Genomic DNA, 9969 nt, shown 5'->3' with positions numbered 1-9969 from the left:
GTTTCTGGTTTAGGGAGGCAGAAGAAATTTTCCTGCAAAAACCTCCATTTGGGCTTCGCTGCTCCAAATAGTGCCTGTGATTTCTTAGCAGTAAAAGACATTACCTCTCTCCAGAATTCCTACTGTCAACCTTTGGCACTGCTGTGCCCAGTGGGGGCTCACCTCGGAGACTCCCCACCCTGGCTGCACACAGAAATCACAGGGGCCCCTTAAAGAATACTGAGATCCAGGTCTCACCTCAAACAGTCTGTTCAATTGTCCTGGCCATCTGGCTATTTTAACACCCTAGGGATTAGGTCCGTGACTTACCTAGAAATTGGGCAGGGTAAGCTCAGGGGAGTGGGCAGATGAATGATCGGCGGGGAAGCTTCCTCATTAGTCCTTTCCCTTAATTTATCCTTTAATTTATTTTTCTCCTTCTCTCCCTTCTATTCAATCTTGTCATTATTTAGAATGAGTCATACATTTCTCTTCCCTTCATCCTAATTCTACACCATTGACGCAAAAGCCGAAGGTTGGGGGAGGCAACCCCATCTACGTGTTTTTATTTCCTTTTGGATTAAAGTCTTCTGAGCAAAGGGAGAGTTGTTCGGATGAGGGGAACTAGGTAGGAGATGAATCAGTGCCCAGCTGGGCCTGGCCTGGCCCACCCCACCCAGCCAGCATTAGACCTTCTAGAAAGCACAGGCCAAGGCGCCCTGCTGCCTCACACGCTCTCTGGGTTTCCTTTGTGGCTTGCTGCTCACATCTAAGAAGGCCAAGCCTCCAGCCTTCTCCACAGGACCTATGGATTCCAGAATCTCTCAAAGAAGGAGCTGTCTACCTCAAATGTTTCATTCTGCCATCCGCTAGGAGAAAATTAACGAGGACAGACAGCACTGGACCTCCATCATTAGCTTTTTTAAAGGCACAACCAAAGAATTGTTCTTAGATTTCAGAATGTTATTCTTTTATATTCGCATGAAAATTACTAAAGAATATGGAACTCAGATGCCATTATGAGTCGTATATGAGTGGCTTACAGGACACTTCATAGTTGTGGGAATGATGTACACCCCAGGGTTAAGACTAGAGACAAAAATAAGAAGGAAATGGTTTACACATCCAAAGGTGGCTGATTGATGTGATTCCTGGTTTAAAATGTTTTAAACATTATTTATTTGGTAGCCATATTAACAGTACTCATGGCTCATTTGACCTCAGTTCAAACAGTGCTACAGAGCTATGCACACGTATTTATATGTAGTCCCTTATGTATATTTAACATAAAGACGTCCATATTGTGTAGAATGCAATGTCTACATTGCATATATACAGTATTTGCTTCAGATCCATCCTTTACCCTTTGCCTGCTCTGCTCTTATCTCCTGGGACTGACCTCTGTGTACTGTTTTCCCAGGCTTCCAGGTCACGTAGGTTACAGCTGGGCTCAGCCAATGCCAAGGAGGAAAGGGAAGGCCTTGTCATGTGTCCTTTCCTAAGCATTCGGCTTTGAATGGTGCCTCTGATAGCAGCTGGGGCCTGGTTCCAGCCACCGCCAGAAAGGCCCGCCCCATTCCAGCTGCCAGGGTGACCCCAGTGATGATCTGATTGTTCCTTTAAGCCAGGATTGGGTGTGACTTCCTGCTGTCACTTCCCCGTGCATCTCCTATTCTCTGTCACCTGTGTGACCAATTCTCTATATTAAATTCCCTGTAGTGTACACATGTAGTGGTTTCTGCTGCTCTAATTAGAACTTGACTGACACATTGACATGGTTAAACTCATTTTCCTTTAATGCGGATTAGCTATTAGCAAATACCTTCATCAGGATTGTGGTTGCCAATCTCTTATTATTTCTAATTCTTTGTTTGAAGGGTAGTTCTTTTTTTTTAATTTAATTTTTTTTATTAGCTACACATGACATTATAATGATCTTGGCATTCATACATTTGAATCATTGGGGTATAATTTCTCATTTTTCTAATTGTACAGATTGCAGAATCACACTGGTCATAGAGTCACCTATATACATACAGCAATCATAATGTCTATTCTGTGAAGGGTTGTTCTTAATTTAATGAAGTATTTACTTGCCAGTTAACTTTCAAAATGCTTAAATGTCATAAATGCTTATGACTTCCACCAACATGAGCTCAAAGCAGTGGCTTAATTTTACACAATATGCTCACATGATAAATGTCATGGAAATAGTGAATCGTAAGCCAATAAATGATGGTTATTCATAATGAAACTTCCACTCTATTTTTAAGAAATAGCCCACATCCATTCTTGAAATCTCATACATACCAATTTCCAGCAATTGGTATTAGAAGGGAAGAAAGAAACTCCTAATTAGCATCTTAAGAGAAATTTATGTGTCATGGAGGAATGTATCTGGTAGTTGTTAGAGTAAAATAAACGCTTGTAATAACTTTGGAACTTGGAAGTAATCATCTCTCCCTCTTTAAGTAATTCATTTTTATCATTACTCATATAATGTCTTTCCTGAGCCTTCGCCTAAAATCATTTTCTCCTTCTGACTACAAATTTGAATCAACTATCAACTGTATCTGAAGTGAATGCATTAGCAGCCCATGTCCCAAGCGCTCTCAATGAAAGCAAGTCACTGTGACTACAAAGTCCCTTCTCCCCTCCCTTCCTCATCTTGCCCACACTTAAAAGACTGAAAACCAAGAGAAAAACTCATAGAAGAGCTAGGATTTCAAACACGCAACCCATCCCTATAGCCATGGGAGAGTATATGAGTGTTTGATTAAAGATGGCAGATAAAGTGTGCTTGGTCTGTCCCCACTAAAACCCCCATGGAAATCATAATGAAGGCCTTTGAAAAGTGATGAGCATCCAGCAGGGGTAAAGGAGCTCTTAGCAGGTGGTGACTTCTGGAAGGTTGGTGGTGGATGGAGGAGTGATAGTAAAAGAGGATAAAGGAAACCAAAACCTATACTTCATGAGTGAGGGCTAGAGAGGTCAGAAAGGGGAAAAAAAAGAGAAAAAAAACGAGAGGGGAAAGCTTTTACAACACAAAACTGAAATTCATAAACATCAGCTGGGTGAACGGTGAAGCTGATACTAAGGTGATTAATAAAATACCACACAGGAGCAGTTGGTTCCTTTCCTACTGGCAACAGATAAGCCCTCACTTGCTTCTCCCCACCTCACCCAAAAGAAAAATGAAAAAACAAAAGCCCTCAACAACATTGCACCCTCTCAGAGATAAGACCCATGATACACTGTGATACCTAGCTAAACAGCTGGGTCCCCACCAAGTTACTATAGTAAAAGTAATAGAAGCAGCAAATGATTATAGTGTACCATCATGAGTTCATTATGTTCTAATTCACTGAATGCACTCAAAAACTCTAGGAAGAAACTAAAGCATAGAGTGATTCATAACCAGCAGAGATACATCACCTCATGGTAAAGTCCCCAAGTAACAAGCCCCATTTAGGTACCATGTTGGTCAATTTTGTCTGGCTGTGACCAAAATAACTGACAAGAACAACTTAGAAGAGGAAAAATTTATTTTGACCTACAGTTTCAGAGATTTAGTTTGTGGCTGGTCAAGTCCATTGCTCTGGGCCCAAGGTAGACAGAACATTATGGTGTGGTGGAAGAAAGCAGCTCAGCTCATGGTGGCCAGGAAGCAGGGAAAGAAAAGGGAGAGAGTCACAGAGAAGATGCATCCTTCCAGGGCACAATCTCAGTGACCCATCTCCTCCAGCCATGCCCCACCTGCCTGCAGTTACCACCCAGTCAGTCCATTCAAACTAGGATGGAGTGATTAGGTTACAGCCCTCACAATCCAATCATTTCCACTCTAAACATTCCTGCATTAACATAGGAATTTTTCTGGGGGGACACCTCATATCCAAACCACAACAGATACCAAAAACAAAAGTTAGAATCTTATTGCCTCATTCTGAAGTAAAGACAACTGAAGATGACCAGGTATTTGAAGAAAGGCTAGAACATGAAATATAGGTTAAAAGTAAACACAGGAATACTCAAAGAAAGAGTAAGGCAGGAGACAGAAGAACAGAGGGAAGAAAGAAACTCCTAGTTAGCATCCTAAGAGAAGTTTAAGAAGATGTTGCATCATGAAAGAACAGGACTCAATGAAAACAAGAATACCAGAAAAACTATGGAGACCATGGATATTTAAAACACATTTGTAAACTGTGTGTGGGTGTGGGTGTGGGTGTGGGTGTGGGTGTGGGTGTGGGTGTGGGTGTAACAGAAGCTTTGAACTCACAGAGGGCTAATCCAGGATATTGGTACACAAAAAGAAAATAGATAATGAAAAAAAGAAGATACTTCTCACAGCTGAATGATATGAATCTCTTAGGCATAAAGTCAACCTTTTTATATATCAGAGATAAAGAAAAGATCCTCTATATATTCAAAATCTGTTCTGCAACCAAAACTAAGTCTTTTCTATTCTTTCTGTAATTTATCCTATGAGTTGAAAACAAGTAACAGGGTTTATATTATTGTGGCCATGAAAAAATGTTATTTAATGTAGAGTTAGTAATCATTCTGATTACATTTCTTTTCTATAAGCTTTTTGTTTTGCGGGTTTCTTTCCCTCCGGATTTTGAATTTGCTTTCCTGAGAATCTTTGCTATTATTTCATCCCTCAAGTTTATCTAATCTCTTTCTGTAGTCACAAATCCCTATCAAATCCTCTTCTGTGCTCCTGAAACCTCCCCTACTTGGACAGCTTGCTCTCTTGTAGCAGTATCTTTACTGGATCTGACTGCTTTCTGGAGCCTACATTTGTCCCTTCTGGTCTTACCCCCTTTATTTGCAGAAAGAGTGGCTAAGAAAGTGGGGGATGATGGTGCTCATGGGAGGGGGGAACTGGGAAAGGACTTAAAGCCAGAATGAATTCCAGCTTTCCTAATACATGGAAAAAGGAGTCGGCCAGAAGGCAGATGAAAGGGATGATCTTTACCACGAAGCAGTTCTCCAAGCAGGGAAGAGGGTGGAGCCCGTGTTTTCCTAGTTAGAAGAGTGGCCGTGCTGAACTAGGTCACTCCCTTCTGAAGCCATGAAAATCACATCCCTGGCCATGTCAAGCTCACAGGACAAAGAGCTCAGCTATCAAACATACACAGACAAAGCCGTCTGAGGAAACTTGACTGCAAAATTGAGCGTGACGCAGCACCCACAAATACTGAACCGTCTTCAGTATTAGTAATGGTTTGCACTAAAATTTGTGCTGTTACAATAGAATCCCACAGAACAGGTGATTTATAAAGAACAGAAAGGTCTTTCTGATAGTTCTGAGAGCTGAGAAGTCTAAGATCAAGGTGCTAGCATCTGGCAAGGGCTGCTCTCTGCCTCCAAAATGGTATCTTGAGCACTGTGTTCCCTTGGAGAGAAGAAAACTCTATACCCTCACATGGTGGAAGGCAGAAGGGCAAAAAAAGCCCATCTCCCTTCATCAAGCCATTAATCCATCCATATAGGCAGAGCCCGCCTAACTTCAACACCTCCCCAAAGGCCCGTCTCCCAACACTATTGCTTTGGGGATTAAATTTCCAAGCATGAACTTTAGGGGACATATTCCATAGCCCCTCTCCAATTCCCACACCAAAGCCTTGAGAAGTAGCAGCATGGCATTGGTAGAACTTCCTCCAGATAGGGAAGGGTCCCTCTCTCATCCCTTTGGTCTCCAAGGATGCTCAGACTCAGACCTTCTCTCTTCCTCTCCCCACCCATCTCTGTCTTTACCACTTTCTCTGTCCTTCTTTCTTTCTCTTCTCTCCCTCTTTTTCTTTCCCTCCAAGACAAGCCTTCAAGCCCCAACCCAACCCTAATCCTCTCCTTTCAGGGAAACTTAAACTCTTTCTCTTCGGGTTGATTCCCTTAGTCTCTTACTTTCCACTTTGCATCCCTAACCTCGGCTCAGCCAAATCAGAGAACTTCCTCCATGTCACTCCCCTTGGAAGGTAGGGAGAAGAGTTCTAGAAGCTTCTTGTTGAACATCTTCATTCTGGTCACTAACCACAAAGCAAGAGTTGACATTGGAGCTCGTGGAAGAAAAGCTGTGAATGCATCATCTACCAATACAACCGATATTTCGGTTTTCCAGAGGGAATGGGGTGTGGGGAGGGGAGAACAACGGCTGCGAAGTGCCATCGTCTGTGTGTGCGCCTACCTTTCCCCGCTGGCTTGTGGAGACCACATCACATGATGCTGAAGCCCACATCTTCCATGGAGTCTTAGGAAATATAAATGAAGACTATAAATATAAATGAAGAAATGAACATGGGAAATGAGGTGTCGAACTAATGGGGTTGCCCACAGGTGTCATGGGACTGTCCTGGCTCACTACTCACCACTGTCTGAGCTGCTTTCTTGGAAACTATCTTCAGTTTCTAGTTGTCCTCAGGGATGCTGTGAGTGTGGTCTTGGAGGACAACCTGATCCTCAGCCAACTTCTGCAGTGACTCATAACCACCTTATGAAGTCAACACTTGTGTGTCTTCTTCCAAATCTCTTCAACCCAGATCCTCCTGATTGGACTTGTTCATTTATAAATCAATAATCCCTTACTAATAGTGTGGATTAAGTCATATCAATGTATAAACCCCTTTAGAAGTTCTACATAAAATACATGCAATACCTCCAGATCAAAGTCAACTTTAAAAAAAAATACCATAAGCAGCATTACAAAGAAATCATTGCTAGCCCACAGAACCCCCAACACTGCTATCTCCACAGGAGATTCCTGCTAATCCTCCTTTAACCCTGTGGAATTCCCGTGCAGAAAACCCAGCTGCCTCGTGTCTAAACTCCTCTGCCCAGTGTTGAAAGCCCTCCTCTGGCTAGTCTTGCCCTTCAGGCCCAACTCTGTCTAATTCCCCATTCCTTCCAGTACCCCTGGGCTGCCTCGCAGTCAGGCAGTGACCATTCTCATCTGTGTCCCCTTGTCCAAGTCCCTTCCCCTTCTTTGGAGCAACCCCTCTTTGTCCCCCACCTGTCTCATCCACCTGACTGAAATCAAGAAGTTGGATGAGCAAAATCAGGCAGTGTCCCCCCCAGGGCCCTTCCTCCATGGAGACCTCCCAGCTTGCCCTGTCTTGTGACCATCTGGGCTCCCCATGCGTTAGCTTGTCAATGGTCAGCCCAGCCCCTTTGTGCATTTCATGGCCTATCAATATCTCTCTCCAAAGAGGCAATACCATCCTTCTGGAAGGACCCATATATTTTACTTCTGCCTTTGAATTACCTAACACATTGTTTTTTTCACAGTGGTATTACTTCCAAAGTCTAATTGAGTCAAAGTAACCCAATCCACAAGGCCTTCACTTCCCTGTTGCTTCTCAGATGATTCCTGAGGAGCACTGGGAGACTAACCAGCCTAATCAAGGCTTAGATCTAGGCCCAGTTCTAGTCCTCATCCATGGTTCTTCTTGCAGACCCCATTTCTATCATTTTTTTAGAATGTGGAGGAAGCATTTAGCAAGATCCTAAGGACTCGTGTTTCCCCTAAAGTAACATATGTATATTATAAGCTGACCTCTACATGCTGTATAGACAAGAGAGGCTTTCTAACCAGGGGAGTTAGAGAAGCTGCTCAAAATGCAGGAGCCCCTCTCTTGGGGAAATTTCACAAATGACATCACAGAGAGAGATGTGGTTAACAGGTAAGAATGGCTCCATCAGACCCAGGTGTGAGGAATGTCCCTTTTCTATATTTGTCTAAAATCGCATTCAGTTCAGCTTCAGTTTCCTCACTCTCCAAGACTGGGGAAGAATGCAGTGTCATGATTCCTGGCTCTCTTTGTCCCCTCCCTGGGAGTGTGCAGAGGCCCCAGGCCTCCATGGGCCCAGGGAAACGGGGTATCCTGATTCACAGATCACAGAGGTTGCCACGAGTGTGACTACTGCATGTGCTAGATTTTCAGCCAGGCAGGCTCGGGGGGCCAGCTTGGAGGGGCTTCTTTGTGCTGCACGCCCATCTCCACTGGCCACAGGTTGTCATTCATGGAGTCCCCTACCCAGTCCCCTACCCAGTCCAAGCCACAGTGTACCATGCCAGCCTCCATAGACAGCCACCTGTGTTCCTGTGGAGGTGGTAGGACACAGACCCTTGCCACCCTGGAACCCACTCCCCTCCACATGTCTGTGTGCACACACAGGCACGTTCTCCCCAGAGTTCACAGACTTCTCTGGCTCAGGGGTTCCACAAGTAGGGCTGGGCCACACTCTCTCCTTTAATCACAGTGACTGTCTCTACTATCCTGAAGAAGTCTTTTAAGGTCTGGGTTTCAAACAAAGATCTGAGTGGAGGGACTTTATCCTGGGAACCCAGGAACGTTTCTGTTTTAAAACCTTTGAAGTACAAAGGGCTATTTTTCCCCTGCTAAGGAAAGGGAGCCAGTCCAGAACTAAGGACTCAAGGGTATGGAAAAAAATGACCTTATCACTCTTTTTTTTTGCTGATAAAGCCAGAGCAGTAAAAAAGCCCACAACACCAATTAACTTCTCTGCCACTCTGTGCTTCATGGGTGAACACTCAGCTTGTGTGTGTGTGTGGGGGGGGGGGTGGTGTATGTGTGTGTGGCGGAGGTAGGGGTGGAGTGGCCAAAGGCATTAACAAAAAAGGTTTGGAACTGATGACATCACTGTAAAAGAGAAGCTGCTAGAAACCTGACTTGAGTATCCACAGCATTAACTGAAGTGGGTGTGGCTGAGCCTTGGAAAGGAGGAAATGGCGGTTCAGAAGGTTTCCTGTGCAGCAGGTAGATGGGGCTTGGGTGAGGAACAGCACTTCTAGACCCGTGGCACTGGGCGAGAGGCCTCAGGCTAGCCTGCATGAGGCTGTCCCTAAGGGGGACAGCCTAAGGGCTGTCTCACCTAAGGGCAACAGGGCTGAGGTGGCCCTGTTCAGGAAGGACAGTGGGATCAGGGACTAGGCCAGGTTTGAGGGAAGTCTGGGTATTTGGATGACCTTCCAGATTGGTGAACTCCTGTACCTACATCCAACCTTCCGTTCAAGTTCCACCAAGCAGCCAGCAGACAAAAAGCATTTACACGACTGGATGTGGGTCAAGGGAAGCCAAGGGAGGGTCAGATAATGACAATCCCCCATCTCTTGTCTTCCCATAGAGGTGGTGGGTCAGTCACTGCCACAGTGCAGAACTAGCCAAATATGGCTAACATCAGCTCAGGCAACTATGGGGAATTTTAAAAATAAATCCTCAAAGAATTGGAATAGGGCTTTTAATAACAAAAAAATTCAAAGTCCATTTGTATAAAGGTAGAAGATCTTTGCAGCCAAGACAAAAAACCTAACAGCCATAAAGGGAAGTGTTCAGCTTCACACCAACGTGAATATGTTATTTATTTAAACACACACGACAGGGGCTGAGATCGTGGCTCAGTGGTACAGCGCTTGCCTGGCACATGTGAGGTATGGGTTTGATCCTCAGCACCACATTAAAAAATAAAATAAATAAATTAAAGGTATTGTGTCCATCTACAACTAAAAATATTTTTTTATAAAAATGCACACTACATTTGAAGTCAAAAGACCAATGGTAAAGTGAAGAAAAGTGTATATTCACAGCACGTATATCACACAGACCTAAATATCCTAATACACAATGAGCTCCTGCAAATTGGTAACAGACGAATGAGTCCATAGAAAAGTAGGCAAATGACACATAGATGGTCAATAAGCCCACAGAAACTATTTGAACTCACCTGTAACACTAACCCTGATGTAAAGCTCACTATCATTCAGGTCTTTTTTTTAGACACATCAACTCACCCAGTTTTTGCAGCAGCTCTAAGGGGTGGACACCATTATGATGTCCATTAAAATCTTGATTTAGACGCTCAACCAAGAAAAAACAGCCATTAAGTGGCAGTGTTCGATTCAAATCAAAGGATTTGTGTTTCAGAGTAACTACTTTTAACTACTGGACTTAGTCAGAAAAAATGCAAATTAAA

The sequence above is a fragment of the Marmota monax genome, unplaced genomic scaffold (genome assembly GCF_021218885.2).
Source record: "Marmota monax isolate L192 unplaced genomic scaffold, Marmota_monax_Labrador192_F-V1.1 WCK01_AAM20220418_F8-fsc00022, whole genome shotgun sequence".
Taxonomy (NCBI): domain Eukaryota; kingdom Metazoa; phylum Chordata; class Mammalia; order Rodentia; family Sciuridae; genus Marmota; species Marmota monax.
Note: the sequence above shows the minus strand (reverse complement) of the source record.